At 39.3% G+C, this 22,121-nt stretch overlaps 1 long non-coding RNA gene across 2 annotated transcripts; it reads left to right on the plus strand.

Moving 5' to 3' along the window:
* Positions 1–19,819: 19,819 nt before the first annotated feature.
* Positions 19,820–21,759, plus strand: LOC145138071 (uncharacterized). 2 transcript variants are annotated; one of them, XR_013721312.1, is made up of 6 exons: positions 19,820–20,150; positions 20,354–20,430; positions 20,512–20,758; positions 20,859–20,954; positions 21,301–21,364; positions 21,555–21,759. It is a non-coding gene; the product is annotated as an uncharacterized LOC145138071 (long non-coding RNA). The 2 variants fall into 2 exon arrangements; XR_013721313.1 differs by having other exon boundaries at positions 20,362–20,430.
* The last annotated feature ends 362 nt before the right edge of the window (positions 21,760–22,121 follow it).

Here is a 22,121-nt window from a genome sequence, read left to right on the forward strand (position 1 = left end):
CTTAGGCCTCGCCTGTCTCTAGGCCTCGCCCGCTAAACATATACAAACATATAACATATCGCATAACACATAAGCTATAGTACTCTACTGCATTACTGATCTAAGGCCTCGCCTGTCTTGGGCCCCGCCCCTGTTTACTACTGATGAGTCATGGAACCCCGTCCACACTCCTACTAATAATGAGATACGGGCCCCAACCCACACTCACTCTTTCCCTAACTCGGCCCCCGCCCCTGCTCTGCTACTAATGAGATACGGAACCCCGTCCATACTCTGCTGATGGTAAGATACGGGACCTCGCCCACACTCACCTCCCTACCAGGCACATACAAGTATCACACAGACAATGAGTATAATCTAACATGCAACTTTCCTCGGGCTTACCCCGGCATCGGATCTTGATCCGGAATAACAAACACATAAACCTTCCTCAGGCACCCGCCCGACATCGGACCTTGGTCCGGAATAACATACTAGCATACAGTGCCTAGGGCTAACCCCCGGGTCTTCCAACTCATAAGTACATGGGCCGGCATTGTGGCTATAGACCCATACATAAAAAGGGAAAACTCACCTCGTACTGCTGAAACTGCTGATAATCCTCTGGCTGCTATCCAACAATTCTCCAAACTGCTACTCCTCTAGCTCCCCGAGCTACCAACACCAATAATAGTAACACTTAGCCTAACTGTCCTCAAGAAGTCAACTAAGTCAACTCTGGTCAAAGTCCATCTCAAGGTCAAAGTCCTGGTCAAAGTCAACCTTCCAGTTGACTCGACTCGTCGAGTTGTCCTGCCAACTCGCCGAGTCCATGATCCTCAAGTCCCAAACAACCCTGACTCCACTCGTCAAGTCTAGCGAGAACTCGACGAGTTCTCCTTCATCTAAAACTTCTGGACTATCTTCAACCGACTCTCCGAGTTCATCCTTGCACTCGTCGAGCTCACCATCATCGTATGAATGTCTAGACCATGACTCGCCGAGTTGTATGAACAACTCGCCGAGTTGTATGAACAACTCGCCGAGTTCATCTTCATAACTAAGAATATTGTCTTGGACTCGCCGAGTTCCTCTTCGAACTAGCCGAGTACTATGATCTTCATGTCCATTACGGACCCAGTCTGGTTGAATCCTTTACGAACTCCCCTCACTGATCCGAATCATAAATAGAAGGGCTTGGGTTTGCGACCCGACTCGCCGAGTCCATGAATGGGCTCGTCGAGTACACCTTGTGACATCTCTATTCTGTCGATTACAGTCCATTCCAACACTTCCAAATCATAGTTCTGGACTCCGAATGCAATCATTGCACGTAAAGTTGCTAACTTTACGTGCATGCAAGGTGTTATGAGGCTAGAACACTTAATCCAAGCTACAATGAAGGCCTAGGTCATGAAATGAAGCCATGGTTGGGTAAAGCTGCCCCCTCAGAGCTTCTAAAGCTCAGAAATGCCTAGATCATAAGTCCTTTTCGTCCTCAATGGCTCAATGTTCGGATTGACCTTGGAAATGGTCCAAATGTGACAAAATCTATGCTAGAAAGGGGATCTAGATGATTAACAGTCAAGGTATAAGCTTTTTACCTCTAAATGGTCTGAAATGCTACCCCAACTCTGGATCTATTGCTTCTTCTTGCACCACCAAGGTCCTTCTTCCTTCTCCAAGCTTCAATTCACTCCCAAGGCAAGAACTAGCTCAACAATGGAGTTGGGTGGCTAGGGTTTTGGGTTTTGGACGAGAGAGGCTGTAAATGAACCCTAGGGAAGAGAATAAGATGCTTAAATAGGGTACCAAGTCCCTGAATTAGGGCTTCCAAACCCAGACCAGACTCGCCGAGTCCACTCGCCAAATCGCCGAGTCGGTCACTTAATCTTTGACACGAAACCCGCTCCGACTCGTCGAGTTCTTTCCTAGACTCGACGAGTTGACCCCTTTGACTTAGGGTTTCCTTTCCTTTCTTGGTCTTTCTGATTCTAGGTGTTACACGGATCCCTTGGGTTTCTTCCCCGAAACCCCAGTAACCTGCTCTGTCTCAGCCTTCCTCTTCCTGAGGTGCTCCAAATCGATCTCCCCCTCCCTCGCCCTGGCAATCATGGACTCCAGGGTCGGGCAGGCTGAATTGCTGACATGCTCCCGAATATCAGCCCTCATCATATCATGATAACGGGTCTTCTACATCTCCTCATCCCCTGCATACTGAGGTACCAACATGGCCCTCTCTCGGAACTTGGCGGTGATGTCCACCACTGTCTCAGTAGTCTGTCTCATATCAAGAAACTCCCTGGCCAGCTGCTGAAGCTCCACCGCTGGCGCAGACTCAGCCCTGAACCTTGTCACAAAATCTGACCAAGTCAAAGCCTCGATGGTTGGGGCTCCCAGTGAGTCACCGACTGACTCCCACCAATCCCTCGCTCTGTCCCTCAGACATCCTGCAGCAAAGTGGACCTTCGACCCCTCCGGGCAGAAGCTCGTCAACTGCGCAGACTCAATGTCTGCGATCCATCTCCTGGCAGCAATGGGGTCCTTCGCCCCATGAAAGTCTTGCGCACCACTCCCCCTGAAGTCCTTGAAGGACAATGTGCGCGTCCCTGACTGGAAAGACGCCAAGTCGCTCCTGAATTCCCGGAGGCGATCCTCCATCAGCTCGATAATCCCCTCCTTGATCGACCCGAAAATAACCGGGGTCAACTCAAGGATACCTCTCGTGATCTCCGACGCGATGAACTCGCATAACCCGTCATCAACCTGCTCGGATCCCGCACCCGAGCCTGATCCTGAACCCAATCCAGACCCTGAACCTCCTGCTCCATGACGAGTAACCACCATTCTGAAATATAACACATAAACGTCAGGGTCATACCTACTCTCGAGAGGTATCACACACTCCCCAAGTTCCCTGGTTCGATCTTAGCCCTCCTTGACTCAAGTACGGATCCTATGCTTCCAGTAGTATGGGCCCATACTACCTTCCACATCTATCCGTACTTTCTTCAAGGATTGCTTCGACTTCACCATGTCCCTTCTACCAATACTGCTTTCCAACTAATCTCATCCTAGGCTTGTCCTAGGGCACTCTCCAACCTACTCTCCGCCATCAGCTGCACAAGGAGTCCCTACCACCTTTCCCTAACTAGCTTGCGAACCCAATTACATGTTTGCTTACTAATTAGTTAAAGCTAGCTAGAACCCCTATAAGCACAAAGCAAGCAGCATTCGTGCATCGAGTAACCAAATCAAGCATAACCTAATCAGGCTATCATACTGCTGGCTAGATACCCCTAGCATACAGTTCTATAAGCTCACACATCTGGCATATAAGGCATCCTTCCTAGATCCTTAGCCCTATTCTAGCATGCAGTTCTCATATATCATATAACATAACATAACAAGTATGGGTATCATGGGGAAAAACTTACTTGAGCTCGGCCGGTCGTACGCATCACACACCTTATTCTTTCTCGAAACTCTTTCTTTTTAAATTTTTGAAAACTATTTTCTTGTAAAAATCATTCAAGCCCTCGATTTGAGTCCCGGACACCCCCGAAGGTGTGCCCGAATCCCTAAAAACCAAGGCTCTGATGCCAACTTGTAACATCCCAAAATCGAGACCTAATTTTTTTTTGTTAAATTATATTACTTTAGAAATTGTTCATGGAAAAACATCATTATATCATTTCAAAACATCAAATCACAGATCACAAGTCTCAAAAACATAATATCAATTAGTAAAATGTCAGAGTACAATCCCAGGGTTCTCAATACGGAAATCATGTGTGTATGTGATGCGTTGCTACCCCGCCGGCTCCTTCCCCTTGGGTGAAGAGGTACCTGAAACCAAAACTGAAACTGTAAGCACAAAGCTTAGTGAGTTCCTCCATCATACCACATACCAAACAACATACATACTGTCGGGCAATTCTGGGGAGCCCGACCTACCCATGTCAAGCAGTTATGGGGTGTTGACCAACCCATGTCAAGCAGTTTTGGGGTGCTGACCAACCCATGTCAAGCAGTTCTGGGGTGCTGACCTACCCTCCGGTCTATCTCAACCAGCAACGGGGACTATTTCACCCCTACTACTAGCAAATCATAATCATACTATCATAATCATGCTGTCATAATCATAATATCATAATCATACTGTCAAGCATTCCTGGGGTACTGACCTACCCTTCGGTCCTAACGACCGAGGCGGGGGACTATTCCCCTCCTACTATCGCTATCACATACAACATATCATGCTGGCACATAAAGCACATCTGGTAATAGCAACCCAGATAATTATCACAAAGACAATCATCTAAAGACAATCCCTGCTGGTGGGCCAGCATTGTGGCCGTAGACCTGTTGGATTAGTGTCTAAGTCCATAACTATTTTGGTATGTACTTGACCCGATTGTGAGCATGGTCCTTTTGGGTTGCCTTCACACGGGTGACTAGACAGGATGACAGTTGAGGAGAGAGGTTGATTAGGGCATAAATATGATTTATTTATTATATTATATGAATAATATATTAATTTGGAATCATATTATTAATTAGTATTTAATCAGAAATTAATTAGGAATTAATTTTGGGATTAAAGGAACTAATTAAAAGTACAGGGGCTGTTTTGTAATTATTTGATAGTTGAGACTTTGGGCTATTGGATCACCTTTATTAAGGCTTGAACGAAAATCCTAGAAGGATCTAGGAGTTTTCGTCCAAGGGCTTAAGGAAAGGAGTCCATGGACTTGCTTAGGCCCTAAGCTAAGGGATTAGGGTTTCCACCTTGAAACCCTAGCTAGCCTCCAGCATAAATAGCACCCTAAGGCACTAGAATTCGTCCAAGCCTTGGGAAACCCTAAAAGGGACGAATTTTAGGGCAAGATACCCTTCTCTCATCTCTCCCATATTCATCCTTTCACCTAGTGTGTTTGTGAGCCATTAGAGGTACTACACTTGTGGTACTTGCTTTCAAGAGCTAAGGAAATTCAAGGAACTAGTTGTTATTACTATATAACAACAAAAGGTATGTATTCTATTCTTCTATGTGGATTTCGAAAATAGTACTAGCATGCCAGGTTTCTTTTTGTGTTCATAAAGTTGTATAACTAATAGTGAAAACATAGATCCAACTCTAGGGTTGCATGCACACATAGGATTGTTTGTATAAAACCCATCAGTGGTATCAGAGCCATTCGTTTTTGTTTTCAATTAGCTTTATTCAAATGTATGAACTTGACATACTAGGGTTTATAGCCAATAAACCCTAGGAGGCTAGAGATTTCGAGATTAGGGTTTCTATACCCTAATTTGTGAAATTTTGAAAGGGTTTTCAAATCCTTTCCTTAAGCCTCAAGATTTCGAAATCTAGGGTTTGTAAAACCCCATGATTTTCGAAATTAGCCTCCTCCCCAAGATAAGATCCTAAATTTTAGGTATTTGGATTACCCCATATCTTGTAATTATCCTTTAATGGTTATATATGGTAATTAAAGATTTTGAATTATCTTATCCCATGATTTTCGAAATTTAGAGGGATTAAAAGGATTAGGATAAATTAATTGTTTAATTGGTAATTATCCTTTATGATCTAGATAATCCCTTATAATTTAATAATTTAAATTAATAGTTTAATTCAAGATAATTATTAAATCAAGAGTTTTAATATTTAAAATTTTAATTTAAATAGTCTTAAATTTCGAAAATTTTAAAGTGAGATTAAAACCTAATTGTTTTGAAAAGTTTCAAAACTTGCCCTCAAGTTTTGGAATTTAAAAGTTGATTAAAAGTTTAATTTTGAAATGTTAAATTCTAAAACCCTCGTATTTTGAATAAGTTCAAATTACACCCTTATGGTTTTGGAAAGTTAATAAAACCACCTAGTATTTTAAAAGTGTAAAATACACCCTATACTATATATATATATATATATGACATTAAAAGTCTAATATTATATATGTATAAGTAAACAGTCAGTCTTACCGTTAGTAGGCCTCATTCACGAAGCTGGTCTATAAGGGGTGGTTAAGGAAATTGCCTATAAAATGGCGATTGAATGGATATCCACTCTTACCCACCGCACTCTTGACTAGTGGAGGGTCGTTAGCCGAACGGGTAGGATAGGACGAAACCTTCCATTATAAGTATAATGAAGTACAAAGTAACTACATGCTTTTACAAATTCCCAAATTCTAGTTACTTTAGGGCAAAATGTGAATTTGTATGCTAATCCATGGAATTACACTTCGTACCCTTGTCAAACGTTAGTGGAGCGTGTGTGGCTAACCGGCACACTAATTTGGGATTGACATTGGTGGCGAAGGGTGGCTCGATGTTTATCATAGATCAATGGAGCGTGTGTGGCTAACCGGCACATTGATTAGGTGATAGTAGCAATTGGGTGCACCACGTGATTCGTATGGTTATTCACACCTTGTTTGTGATCCTTGGCATCCCAGTCACAAATAGAAGGGCATAATCGAGATTAAACATGCCATTGAAAAGTTCAATGAATCTCAAAAGATCTAGGAGTTTCAATTCATTTAAAACTTAAATTTCTTTTTCGTTTTTCATGGTGGGAATTGGTAAATCGTCATTTACCTACCTTCAAATATTCTGCAACTAGATTACGGCATCCCTCTTCTAGGTTGTAGAATGTTGTGTTGGATCCTAGCCTTGATGTTTCATTTGGGTGTTACATCAAGGATTCTTATCAAGTAACTTGAATTTTCTCCCGTTTTGTAGATGTCTAAATCTTACAATGGTCTTCCCAAGTCCCTTGGAACAAGCTTTCCAAATGAAGATGACGTTCCACGATACGATCAAGGAAATGAGAGTCATGCTTCACTTCCTCCACCTCCTCCAATTATTCTCCCTAACCCACAAGTTCAAAGGCTTGAAAAGTTCAAGCTCACTCAAGCCCTATTGGCAAGTAAACACGAAGATGGGAAACCTGTGTGTGCACACATCTTAGAGATGAAGTCACACATTGATAGGTTAAGGATGATGGGTGTCGATATCTCAGAAATGTTGGCTGTTGACTGGGTTCTTCAGTCACTTCCTGAATCATATAGTGAGTTCGTTAGAGAGTACTATATGATGGACCATGACGTGACCCTCATTGATTTGACCTATTTGCTTATAGCTGCTGAATCAGAAATGATTTGGCGTGCTAATCGAGCAAATTTGTTTGGCAAATCAAACTCCCAAACTTCAATGGACATTGAAAATAGTGACATTGGAAATCCAGAAAAGGTAAATTCTGAGATAGTTCCTTGTGCCATTCCAAAAGAGTCCATCTGCTTCTACTGCCAAGAGAAGGGGCATTGGAGACGAAGCTGCCATGTTTACCTGAGAGATCTAAGAGATGGGAGAGTCAAGACGTATGGCTCTACTTCAGGTAAAATCCAATAACTAACTCTATAAGTTCCTATTCTTTGATTTTCAATACATGATGTGATAAGATTACATTTTGATGTTTTGTAGGATCGAAGAAAAGAGAGGAAGCTTAAAGGAAGAAGTAAGCTGAATCTGATCGTGAATAAATGGATTTCGATCGCATTGCTTGAAGATCGGATTTTTTGAGCTACTACTTTAGAGTTAGAATAGATTGCTTAGAAATTGAAATAACATAGTTTTCATTTGAATTGCATTGTAAGGATAAGTTTTTCCGCAATAAACTTGGAATCATACAACTTGGTTGCGTGATGAATGAGAAACTTCATATTTTGGAAATTAGACTAATTCTTTGGCAAAGTGTCAAGAGAAGGACTAGGAGATCGAGTACACTAGGTTGTGCGTTGATCAAGTCCACCACAAGAGTGATAAAGATATTCGTCATGATTTACTAAAGGTTAGTAAATATGATTATACTTATAAGATTAAGTATAATTCTGAGTTGATTGAAAGAGTTTCAATCAATAGCAGAACGAATAAGAAGAATCAAGTAGGCAGAAAGATAAAAGTTTCTCTATTCTAAGAAGAAGGGAGAGTACTTTTTATTGTGTTTTATGATGAGTCTTAATGATTAAGAACCATATCCCAATTGATCCTCTAAGTGAGTCTTAGTGCAATTGCATGTCTAAGAAGAGGAATCAAGAACTGTAGAAATGGTTAAATCAAGAAGTCAATCATACTTCGTTCCAATATCAAGTCTTAGAGTCAAGATTCTGACATGAGTGACAAGTCTTAAGTAGGTTTATAACACTCGACAAATGTGGAATTTGGAAAAGTTTTCTTATTTTTGCACATTTGAAATTGGTAAGTTGTGATGTCTTGGATAAGACAAAGACCAATCAGGACCAATTGTGTGAAGTGTTAAACTTGACAAAAGGCTACACTAATTCTTGAATATTTGTTTGTCAAGAAATGGTTCTTGACAAGAGAATCTTATATGTCAAGGAGTCAGTGGGAGTCTTAATGGTCTTGAAAAGTTTCAAGAACAAATCAAGAGTAAACCTAGTTGATCATCACTAGCACACGAATTGAGGTTTAAAGCCTATCGTGGATGACATACTCTTTTTCTGTGCCATTCCAATTGAGTTAATTATGCGTGTGAGTTCTATGAGTTCTCATTTGAATGCATAAAGACAAAGCACCTTGATCAATGGAAAGTACATTGATATGAAAGGGTGAGTTGCTTGGAAGACATGGTGGGCATTCATGTTACCATGAGACAATAAATCAAGATTGAACAAGCTCAGTCCATATGGTTTTGGATTTGTCGCAAACTTTCGTTTTGACAAATTCACATGGATAGGAACACATACATCATAAAATCTAAGTGTCATCAGGTTTTCCTCCTTCATGAAAATGATTGTGAGGAAATGCTTTCACTAAGAGAGATTTTAAGAAGATAGCAATTGTGAAAATTGTATTCTCAAATTCGATTATGATTACGGCATCCCTTTTCGTAGTTCGAATTGTGAGATTTGGAAATTGATCTGAATATTTGGGACTTAGTAACATAAATTCTGAATTGTTTAGACACACATGTGAGCTATCTATGGCAAAGGTGTATGAGCTTAAAAAGCTTAGATAAAGGCTTATCAAAGCATTAGGTATTAGAAATATGAACTTAAGGAATTCAATAAGCATTGTTTTCTAGAAGTTCAATTGTTTTCTAAATACATGTCAAAGCTAGTGGGAGCATAAGTGTTATGCTGGTAAGAAAATAATCGTCATGTTAGTGGGAGCATGATTATTATGGTAAATATTGCAAGTTAGCAATATTAATTATAGAAAACAAAGATTCATTTTGCAAAGTTGCAAGGGTTGAAAAATTGTTTTGCTATAATTAAGGGAGAGAATATTATACTTCGTTTCAAAATTCTAAAGCTTAGATCGAGAAATATTAATAAATTTAGTCAAGGATACATAGTGCATTCTCAAAATTCGATTATGATTACGGCATCCCTCTTCATAGTTCGAATTGTGGGAACAGGGCACATAAAATATTATGGCAGAAGGATGATGAAGTATCATGTCTTTATGTGAGACATTATGCATCGTGTCCAATACGCTTCGGGTATAGGATCGATTTCATATGCTATAATATTTGACCATTCTAAAATTTTCCAAATGCCTAGGGCATTAAGAGGGAAAAGGGACTAGAACTGGTTTTGACTAAAATAATTAAACAACTATCAAAGGACGATCTGAGGTTCACTGAGGATTTGTCGCTTGTGAGTAGTTGGAAGTATATTACTGGATGGACTATATTGACATTATTATGAATAGATAAGATTCTATTAAGAATGAGTTGTTATATGGCAAATATGGAAATGTTTCCATTAATGGGAGTTGGACATTAAGAAATATGTCTAGATTAGAAACTTTTATGCGAGAAGCATGTTCAAAGGAATGTACTTTGAATGTGAGACTTCACGTCTATGGAATTGTCTTGTAACAATTTCCGATAGAATACCTTGTAATTTCATTAGCAGGGTCTTGATGACTTTTGTGCTATGACATTACGAAAGAATCATTGCATAAAATGTTAGAATCTGACATATTCTAAAAGTGGCAAGAATTTGGTATTCTTATACTAATAATAAGGATTGGGGATTGTGAAATGAGTTTCATTGGAAAAGTTTTCAATTGATCTATTTCACAAAGTATGGACCATAGGAAACCAAAGTGTGTATGCTTGGAGCATGGGACAATTGTGGTTATAATTCGAGTAATAAGTTGATTTTCTGAAACAGTAAGCAATGAATAATGAGTAATCAATATGGTGTTTAAATAAAAGTGTTTTTATTTACGCTCAAAAAGTTTTGGGACCATATAGGATTAATATTATTATTGCGTTTCATTTTTCATGTTTTGACTTCCAGAATAACTAGGTTATTCGAAGCTCCACAGTCGGTCATACGTTGGAAGTAGGTATGAAGGAAGACTATCATGAATTTGTCTGTAGATTGTCTAAAGTGTTTAGACATAGCACAAGTTTGCTGCAGAGTTCATGAGTGCTTTGATAAGATTAAAGTATTGGATTAAACCCACGCTCACTTGAATCACTTCATGGTTTTATCACGAGTGATTGGTGAGACGATAACATTGTATATTCTTGAAACCGAGACATGTGAGTTGTTATTTGCTGGTCGGTTTAACATTGATGATAAGTAAACACACCAGTAACTTGGTGTTATAAAACTTATTGTTGTGTGTGATTCGATTAGTAGGTGCAAGCAAGCATTTGAGTCAAAGTTTATCCATTCCTTTTACCCAAGGTGGGATAAAAGCGATGTCTGTGGGCCCCTCGATGATTTAGTGATGACAAAGGAAAGTGCTCGGCCGGGCCAGGACTGATTTGATTTGTTCAATTAGTCAGTCATCATAAATCAGAAATCGGGAAACGACACATAGACTGAGAGAATGATTTCAATCCATGTCTCATGTCTATATGATATCTTGTAGAATGGAGGAATATATGATCCCTTATCTAAAGGACACGCGTATCTGATAAGATCAGAGTTGACAGCGGCTTTTGGAAGCTACGATTGCTGATCAGGTTCTGAAGTCATACGCAGAATAGTTATTAGACTTATCCAAGTGGGAGACTGTTGGATTAGTGTCTAAGTCCATAACTATTTTGGTATGTACTTGACCCGATTGTGAGCATGGTCCTTTTGGGTTGCCTTCACACGGGTGACTAGACATGATGACAGTTGAGGAGAGAGGTTGATTAGGGCATAAATATGATTTATTTATTATATTATATGAATAATATATTAATTTGGAATCATATTATTAATTAGTATTTAATCAGAAATTAATTAGGAATTAATTTTGGGATTAAAGGAACTAATTAAAAGTACAGGGGCTGTTTTGTAATTATTTGATAGTTGAGACTTTGGGCTATTGGATCACCTTTATTAAGGCTTGAACGAAAATCCTAGAAGGATCTAGGAGTTTTCGTCCAAGGGCTTAAGGAAAGGAGTCCATGGACTTGCTTAGGCCCTAAGCTAAGGGATTAGGGTTTCCACCTTGAAACCCTAGCTAGCCTCCAGCATAAATAGCACCCTAAGGCACTAGAATTCGTCCAAGCCTTGGGAAACCCTAAAAGGGATGAATTTTAGGGCAAGATACCCTTCTCTCATCTCTCCCATATTCATCCTTTCACCTAGTGTGTTTGTGAGCCATTAGAGGTACTACACTTGTGGTACTTGCTTTCAAGAGCTAAGGAAATTCAAGGAACTAGTTGTTATTACTATATAACAACAAAAGGTATGTATTCTATTCTTCTATGTGGATTTCGAAAATAGTACTAGCATGCCAGGTTTCTTTTTGTGTTCATAAAGTTGTATAACTAATAGTGAAAACATAGATCCAACTCTAGGGTTGCATGCACACATAGGATTGTTTGTATAAAACCCATCAAGACCCACCTCTACTGGAAGGTAACTCACCTCGAAAACTGCGTGTCGAATCTCGCAGAAAGTAGTCTCTAACAGCTGCTCTGATGACTCCCGGCTAACATAAACACATTAACACCCGATCAGAGTCTATAACACAACTTAGGGTAAAATGACCATTTTACCCCTTGGTCTAATTGGGACATCCAAGAGTCCCAATTCTAACCTATTAAGACCAGTCCTCCAGTGTCCCATTAAATATTCCTTAAGGCCCACTAATTGCCCAATTCCTGAATTGGGCCTTATCCCCTCCCCTAATTGGGCCCAAAAGCTCCAAGTCCAAATGTAATAATTCCAAAGGGTTCAATCTTGGCCCAATAGGCCCAATGCTCTAGCTCCAGGTTTCTAAGTCCAAAGTAATACTTCTCAGTGGGCCACAGGGCCCACAGCCCAGGCCCAGATCCTTAAGGCCCAAAACCCATGGTTGCCATTCTGCACACGTACGCGCGACGTACCTGGAAAGTACGCCCAGCATACTCTTGGCCGCAAACGGAGGTTGACCGTAAATGGTAACTGGCCGTGAACGGTAATGGATTGTGAATGGCAACGGACCGTGAACCACCCCAGTACCCGCAGCGTACCAGGGTGTACGCTTAGCGTACAACCCAGTTTCCTTAGGACTTCACTTCTCAATTAATCCATTAAGTCTTTACGTCCAAAATGTAGATCCATGTCCTTTTAGGTCTCCTAAGCCATAAAGTTACGAACTTTAGGTGCTTGTATGCATGATTAGGGTCAAAACATGATTTCGGTTTAATATACAAGCTTTAAGACCATCTAACACTTGCATGGTTTTGGCTTAACCATCAAGATCCGATTTTTATGACCCTAGGTGCTTCTAAGAGTCCAAAAGGACAGCTCTTATGCTCTGGAACCAACAATACTCAAGCACTCCCAACAATGGGGTCAAAAGGACATCAAAAACCCAAATAAGCAAATCTAAGCATACAATGGTCAAGTATGGAACTTGATACCTCAAAAGAGTCAGAAATGGTGTCAATCCTCTGGATCTACAAGCTCTTGGTGGATCCTTGCTTCTTCTTCAAGCTCCTTTCTTCTTTTCTCACTAAATCAACACATAAACACTCTCAAATGGCTTCTAGAACACAAAGGCACACAAAGGGAGCTAGGGTTTTCGTGGTGGCTGGATAAGAGTGAAGGGAGGCTGAACCAACATGGGTTATGTTCTTTATATAGGAAGCAAACTCAAATTTTAGGGTTTAAGGATCTGCACACGTACGTTGGGCGTACGTGCATGGCTTCCGCGTTTCCTTCTCATGAGTACGCTGAGCATACATGGCAATGTACGCCCCGCATACGATGTGTTGGATTAATGTCTAAGTCCATAACTATATTTGGTATGTACTTGACCCGACCCGGCATGGTCTATTTGGGTTGCACTTCACCGGCACAATTTATATTGATAGTCTTTTGAGAATAGTATATTTATGATTTATATTAATATATTATAAGTTCTAATATATTAATATGGAATAATATTATTTAATTAGTATTGATTAAGAGTTAATTTAGAATTAATTAAGTGATCAAAAAGAACTAATTAAATATGGACTCTTATATATATGGAGTGCGCCAAGTTCATTTAGGTTGGGCTAAGCTTTCATGGATGGTCCATGGAGCTTTTAACCCATGGATCCTATGTAAATGAAAGGTCATGGGTATTAGGGTTTACATGGATGTAACCCTAATCCTCCATAATATATAAATGGGTCCTTGGCTCACAAAATTGGAACAAGTGTGTGAAAATAAGAGGGGGCCGATTTTAGTGTGCATACATATTCTCTCAAGTTCTTCCAAGGTGTTTTGGTGATTTGTGATTCCATTTGAGGCTTCCACACTATTGGGGCCAAGCTCTTAAAGCTTGAAGACATCAAGCTACATCAAAAGGTATGTCATCTAACTAGAACTTTGTAGTATAGGTGCTTCATAATATGCTAGTTAGGATGAAACCTTGGAATAGTTAATATTTGCATGTATAATAGAGAAAACATAGATCCAAGGTTTATAGGGTTGCATGTACACCATAGGAGTGTTAGAATGCTCAAAACCCAACACGATGTTCCTCAACCCACTCTTAAGGGCCCAAGGTCAACGCCCAACCAAACAATTCCCTCATTTAATTAAGGTAAATCATCATAATACCTGGATAAATACCAGATGTTACAAATCTCCCCCACTTGAATTAGACTTCATCCTCGAAGTCCGTTGCTGCTGCCGAAAACAGATCAGGGTAGTGCTCCCTCATCTCATCTTCCGGCTCCCATGTCCATTCTGAGCCCTTGCGGTGCTGCCATTGCACCTTTACCAGCTCCACCCTCTTTTTCCTCAAGTCCTTCGACTTCCTGTCGAGGATCGCCACTGGCCGCTCAATGTAGTTCAGGCTGTCATCCACTTGAATATCCTCCACAGGCACCACTGCCGAGTCGTCCACCAGGCACTTCCGTAACTGAGAGACGTGAAAAGTACTGTGAATCTGACTGAGTTCGGCTGGCAGGTCCAGCCCCTATGCCACCTTGCCCACCCGGGCTATAACCCTGAAAGGTCTAATGTACCTGGGGCCCAACTTGCCCCGCTTCCTGAACCGAATGACACCTTTCCAAGGCGACACCTTCAGGAGCACCATGTCCCTGACCTGGAACTCCAGGTCCGAACAACACAGGTATAGACTTAGTTTCAAATTTGTCATATACCTTAACATCATTGGGTCTAAAGACAACATAATGACATGCAGTGGCGAGTTGTGCAACAGAAAGTAAATTCTTTTTCATTCCAGGTACATGATACACTCCCGGTAACATTAACTCCTTCTTGCTGTCTTCAGGTGAGAAAAATACATCTCCAATATGAGCTATAGGAAGCTTAGAATTATCAACAATGACCACCACTCTGCTTCCTTCATATTTGATTGGATCTTGTAATCTTTTCTTTTCTCCTGTCATGTGATTAGAACATCCCGAGTCAACGATCCATTCATCCATTTTATTTCGTTCACCTTCAGTGGTTGATGTGAATGCTTTGGCTTCATCTACTTGGGCTATTAGAGCTTCTTCATCCCATGCATCTTCTTCTTGAGTAGCCGCTGCGTTTCCTTCTTCATTGGACCTTGCAGGACAATTTCTGGCTGTATGACCCTTTTCTCCACAATTATAGCACTTGCAAAAGGACTGTTTGTTGTGATAACGCCCCTTATGCTTATCTCTTTTATCATGATCACGATTCTTGCTTCTAGAGTCAGACCCTTTATTCTTATCTTCATTGCATTTGGCATTCTGACTTGAGCCTCCCTTATACTTGTTTCGACCTCTATCAGAATACAATGCTTCTTCTGTGGTCTTCTCAACACCTCCCCCTAACTGCTTGGCTAGGGTTTCTTGAGCACTCAATAGATTTTCAAACTCCACTAAGGATGTTGAGTCGGCCACCCTTGGATCGCTGCCACAAAACTCCTGAATTCAGGCTTTAATCCATGAATGATGATTCGTTTCATCCGAGATTCACCATTCGGGGCTTGAGGATCTAATTCTCCAATTTCCCTACACGTAGCTTTCACCTTATGAAAATATTAAGAAACTGATAAATCCTTATGTGACACAGACAAAAGATCATTCTCAAGTATTTGGAGTTTTGTGTTGTTCTTCTTAGAAAACAAACTAAGGAAAGTTTCCCAGGCTTCATTCGGTGTTGCAGCGTCCTTTATGTGCTCTAGTACTTCTTCTTCTACTGTTGTCTTCAACACAAATAGAGCTTTTCCTGCCTTGATCTTCCACTTACGTAGAACACCATTTTTGTCTTAGGCCTCAGGTTGTTTTGTCTCTGATCTCTTCACAACTTCTCACAGATCTTGACCTTGCATGTAAGACGTTATGCAAGTAGACCATGTGTTGTAATTGTGGTGATTAAGTTTCTTCACACCACCGGACACCTGTAATTCCACCATGAACCTGGATGCTCTGATACCAGATTGTTAACCGTAAGACCTGTTAGACACTCTCACACACTTGCACTCAGCAAATTAAGAAAAGCAAACACAGAAGAAGATTTGGTTACACACAACTAATGTGTATTATTCTCTAAAGACTTGAATACATAAAGGAAAATATCACACGCCTTATAGACACTACAAGGAACGTGGATCAAAAAGCTAGGAAACTGAAAGCAACTTCTAAGCAGTTTTTGACTAAGAAAATAACTAAACAGAGAATAAAGAAAAATAGAAAATAACAAAAGTAGACCAAGTCTTCTAATGCTTTGAGGTGTTGTACATTCAATAATGGGGTTTCCATGGAAGGGTTAGTCGAGTGATGGTTTTGGCTACAATAGTTTTTCTAGCCATTTTGGTGTCTTTAATGTTGAAGTTCACTTAGATGCACGGATGGCGGCAATGATGCTATGTGGACCCTTTAGTCCGGATTTAGTGCTAAAGTTGTACTTGGGTTGTTTGATTAGGAAGAATGATTGAGAATCATAGCAATGGCTAAAAGATTGTAAATAGGAAAGGTCAAGACTCATCAAGAGTACTACAATGATATTGCTTGTTAATACACTTTGATGCATACGTTAGGACAAGGGATCAAAGTATTATCATATATGTAATGCATGGTTCCCGATATGTATTTAACTTATAATTATTCATTTTTATATAGAAACTCGACGAGTCGAAGGCCCCAAACTCGTCGAGTAGAGATGAATTAGACCGTGGGTTTTGGAAACCTACTCGACGAGTTGGGAGGCCTCAACTCGACGAGTAGGCTGACAGAAATGAAACCCTAATTCTGGGGTTTTGTACCCTATTTAAACACCTTAACCCCAAGGAGTTGGCCTCATCTCCAGCCTCCACTGTCCAAAACCCTAATCTCGAAACCCTAAGCCATTTTTGGTGATTGTAAGCTAATCTTGTGCATTCTTGGTGAGTTTGAAGAAGAAGAAGCTTGAAGGAGGGGCAAGAACGTGTGGGAGGAGAGTAGATCCTGAAGTTGGGCTTCATTTCTGATTCATCTGAGGTATAAAGCTTCAACCTTGTCCATGGCATGCTTAGATATAGTTTTAGGATGCTTTCTTTCATGTTTTGGTCCAAGTTTATTGGTTGTTGGAATTTGGACGTCCCTTTTGGGCAAACCCTTCAGATCTAGGGTCATGAGGGGACTTCATGGCATAAAGGTGCCAACTTTATGGCCATGGAAGTCCCATGCAACCTTTGGACCATCATTTCGGCTTTCTAAGCCCCATTAGGTCATGCATGCGAGAAGGATGGGAACTTTATGTGACCAATTTTTCCCTTGAATCTAGATCTATGACCTCATGGTCTATCTTGAAGTTTTGATGGCTTTTGGAGTTGGATCTAAGCCATTTTGGGTTAGGGTTTGAGTTTTATGCTTTGGGGAGAGGTCCTTAATGGGTAAAGTTGGAAACTTTACCCTTCTAGACGTATTTCCAGCTTGGATCCAGAAGATAGGGCCTTGGTTTGAAGAATAGGGACTTAATTCATTAAGAAGGTTGACAGACTGAAGAACTCGATGAGTTCATAAGAGAACTCGACGAGTTGTTCTGGAAGTGTCTCGACTCTGTTGGAAAAAGAGGGACTCAACGAGTTGTAGGAAAAAATCAACAAGTTGGATCGTGATATCACGATTATGTGATTTATGGAAACTCGACGAGTTGAGTTAACTCGGAATGTTGACTTTGACTTTGACATGGGTGTTGACTTTGACTTTGACTAAGACCAAAGTTGACCCTTAAGGGGTTATGAGTATGAAAGTATACTTAAAGGAAATCTTTTATGTTTAGGAGTTTGAGTTGGGTTGATATTCGGAGACGAGGATTTTTCAGTTACTTTCCCGTTTTCGAGGTAAGTTACCTTCCTTGTATAAGTGGGTTGAAGGCACCAATGTCCACCCAATAGTAGTTGTTTTAGTAGAGATAATTGTCTTTGTGATAATTGTCTGGTATGCCACTATCTGTTGAAATTTATGTACTTGTATGCTATGTTATTATGTGGTAATGGTAGGGGTGATTTAGACCTCGTAACCGGTTGGAATACACCGGAGGGTAGGTCGGGCACCCAGATATGTCTGACAGTATGTTTATGCTATGTTATTATGTGGTAGTGGTAGGGGTAAAATAGACCTCGTAACCGGTTGGAATACACCGGAGGGTAGGTCGGGCACCCAAATATGCTTGATAGGGTAGGTCGGGCACCTAGATATGTCTGACAGGGTAGGCCGAGCACCTAGATATGTCTGGCAGTATGTGATTATGTGGTATGATGGGGGGGGGGGGAACTCACTAAGCTTTGTGCTTACGATTTTCAGTTTTGGTTTCAGGTAATTCTTCTTCAAAAGGAAAGGAGCCGGCATGATCGCAGCGCATCACATTATGATTTCCGCTTTATGAGATCTTTGGGGGTTGTACTCTGATATTACTTTTCTATGACATGTTTTGGTTATATGAAATACTGGTTTTTGTTTTTGAAATGAGTTGACACTATTGATGTTTCAGACTACTGGTTTATAACTACTTATTTAAAAATGAAATTTTTGGCTCTAAATTTTGGGATATTACAAGTTGGTATCAGAGCCCTGGTTTGAGAGATTCAGACACACTCTCGGGGGTGTCTGGACTCAAATCAAGGGTTTGAGATATTTTTACAAGAAAAAAAAATACTTTTTCCAAAATTAAAATGAAGGGTTTTTATAAAGAGCAAGGAGTGTGATGCGTGCAATCGGTCGAGCTCAAGTAAGTTTTCCCCAAGTTACCTATATATGTTATGTTATGATATGAAGTATGAATATGTGAACTGCATGCTAGATTAGGGCTAAGGATCTAGGAAGGATGCCTTGTATGCCTACTGTATGTGCTTATTGAATTGCATGCTAGTACTGATTAGTCAGTGATATGATGGTCTGATTAGGATATGCTTGGTTTTGGTTATTCAATGCTCGAATGCTGCTTGCTTTGTGCTTTTTGGTGTCCTAGTTATCTTTAATTAACTAGTAAGCAAATACGTTAAGTTACATATTACGAGGACTAAATAATTTCAGAAGGTTAAATCTAGCCCTATTTCGCAGCTCTTGTCTGAGTCCAATCGTTATAGGGTAGGACCTCTCATTCGAAGAATTATCTGGTCTTAGTAATATGTAATGGTATTTGCGAGCTAGTTAGGGAGAGATAGCATGGACTTCTTATGCAGCTGATGGCAGAGAGTGGGTCGGGGATTACACTGCCATCGATGTCGACAATGTTAGATCTAGAGTTTTCAAACCACCAGAGTCGCCACAGGTAGTGACAATGTTGTAGAACTCGCTATTCGGTACTTGTTCGACTAATTGCCTAGTAGGAGTACTCAGATTTGGTAATTCATGTAGAAATATTTTTAAGGAAATTATATATGTCAAAATTATAAGTTAAAATCATAAGTTTATTGAAACATATAACAAAATTAGATACATGTGAATACATACAAAACTATAATACACACAATGATCTCACTTCGTGAGTAATTACTAAAATCTTAAGATATATATGTAGTAACAGGGTTTGGAGATGGTCCGACAGTGGTGGTGGTGTTGTCTAAAATATGTTATCTTCAAAATATTTAAAATAAATTTTGTAGTGTAATTTTTTCAGGAATTTTTTTTTCTTATTGTGTATTACGCGATTTTTTTATGTCAGGATACCTCTTTACTTGTCAGGGATACCCCTTTACTTTGATCATGTATCCGCCACCGGTACCTATATGGATTTCCAAGGCGACATGTGTGTGTTTTTTTTTTTGAAACAAAAAACTAGTATTTAGGTTAAAAATTATTATTCACGTAAAAATAGATAAGATCTCATATTATTAGCTCCTATATTAATTATCCATATATTAATTAAATGAATTAATACATAACCCCACCCCCACCCCAACACACTCTCTGCCGAATACAGCTACACCACAGACACCACCGACCATTGCCGTCACCGGAACCACCACACCACCGCCTCTTCCATCAGTCTATCTCTCTCTCTCTCTCTCTCTCTCTCTCTCTCCGTTCAGGATACCTACAAACATCCATGCTTCCAGAAGCGTTTTGGATAAATCGAAAATATCTTTCACCGGTAACGGGAAATCGTACCTGCTGGTGACCGGAAACCGTCAAGAATAACCTTATTTTAAACACATAAGCTCTTCCCCTGATTTTACGCTGCTGTGCAATCTTCACACAAGGCACAATTTGACTCGACTTTACGGTACACATCTTCAATCTTTGGGAAATTCATGTTTAAAGGAAAAGCGAATCTGTATCTCGAATTCAAAATCGTATTCATGTAGTTTTCTCTCTGGATCAAAAAATCCTTAAACCGTTCATCATTGTAATAGAATAATAGGAACTTTTATAACCAGACATTTGTGCCTCGTTTATATCAAGCTGATTCTAATGGATACGTGATAGATTATCAGGCGCCAACCAGAAATTTTGGACACACTGTATTGACAATTAGGGCAGAAGTTATAACCAATGCAATCAAGGTGAGATCCATTTCTTATTTTCACTGTTGGTTTTTTTCACATTACATATTTGAAAAACTACTTTTATATCATCTGTGACAGCTGCTGGATGAATCTCTACTTGCTATACGGTGGATTTAAGGGAACAGATGATCTTTTTGATGATAAATTACCTAACAGACCTTTTACATATGATTACATCAAAGTGAAAACAGCAATATCATTTGTTCCATAATACGGATTGGAGAGCCAACCAGTGGCTAGTTATGATCATCCAACTGATAGTGAGTAGTGGTGTAAAGCTATTGAAAAGGACTTATCATCAAATCTTTTTCATACTTCACCCATGGTTAGCTATAACACTTCTCATTTTCCACTTTTTTTCTTATAAATTGATTATATGTTTATAGATATGCTCTTGCTAATAATATTTTCCTTTTTTCTGGAAGGTGAGGGTTGCATCAATTACTTGTTTTGCAGGAATAACTTCAAGTGTATTATTTTCCCTTCCAGAGGACAAACTGGATCAGATCATCACTTATTCTGTAAGATTGTAAAAGATTCTCTTGCTAAAACGGTTCTACTGTAGAAGTTAACATTGCCATTTTTTTTATTACCCTACTAAATATCCATTTCTTTATCAATTTATATCATATGAAAAATTTATAGATCAATGCTGCTCTTGATGATGATGTCCTATTAGTAAGATCTGTTGCTTGTCGTTCCATTGGTGTTATTGCATGTTTCCCAAAAGCTTTTTATGAGTTACCTTTGAATTTATAGTTTTTGAGTTTCAATTGTGTTTTTACAGAAAAGTTTCTTTATTACCATATTAGATATCCATTTCTTTATCTAGTTTATAACAACCTTACAAATGTCTGAATGTAATAGTGCGGAGACCCTTTGCAAGTTTATCAATACTGCTAAAGTCAATAGTAACCATCCGTTAAGCTAGGTATCATTCTCTCATTTTATATTTAAATCATTTTCTTTAATTATATTTGATGCATTTTTATCTTGTTAGCTATATAATTTCGCAAGTTCTTGTATTTAGGTTCGCATTGCAGCCTCCTAAGCTTTAGCTAATTTATGTGATTATGTTCGCTACTGTATTGACTTATTTACCCCCTCAATCTCTTTTGTAGGTGAGTACTAAACTTTCATTTTGACCATTCTACCCCTATGCATTGTTTTGTTTTTATAAATTCACTCATATTTGAAGTGATATACTTAAAGGATTGCGACAAAATGGTTTTTTTGTTAATAAATTGTTCTTTATGCCTTACAAGAGATGGTGATATAGTAAAATTGTAACTTGTCAAGATTTATATCATTTTCAATGTTTATTTATGTAATTGTATTTTAAATTTATTTGATTTTATTTTTTTATACTTAGATCAAAGAAAATGTTTTAAGAGCCCGTGTAAATCTTTCAAGAATTGTTCGACGGTCAATTCAATATTTTCATGATTATGTAGAAACTAAAAGATGTCTGGCATCAACTTCATTTCTACAACTAATGTGGGAAGATTCATCTTTGTTGGAAAGAATGGTACATACATTTTTTGTTGTGTGACATCCGGAAACATGAAGGAACCCTTTAAAACCCAAAAAAGTGGTTACTTTTACCGTTTTACACTTTTTAATTTTTACTTATTTTTGAAAAAAGGTACAGTTAAATGTTTGTTCATGCATTGAGCAACTGATGAGAC

This window comes from Lactuca virosa, chromosome 9 (genome assembly GCF_052849685.1).
Source record: "Lactuca virosa cultivar CGN04683 chromosome 9, Lactuca_virosa_CGN04683_v6, whole genome shotgun sequence".
Classification (NCBI taxonomy): domain Eukaryota; kingdom Viridiplantae; phylum Streptophyta; class Magnoliopsida; order Asterales; family Asteraceae; genus Lactuca; species Lactuca virosa.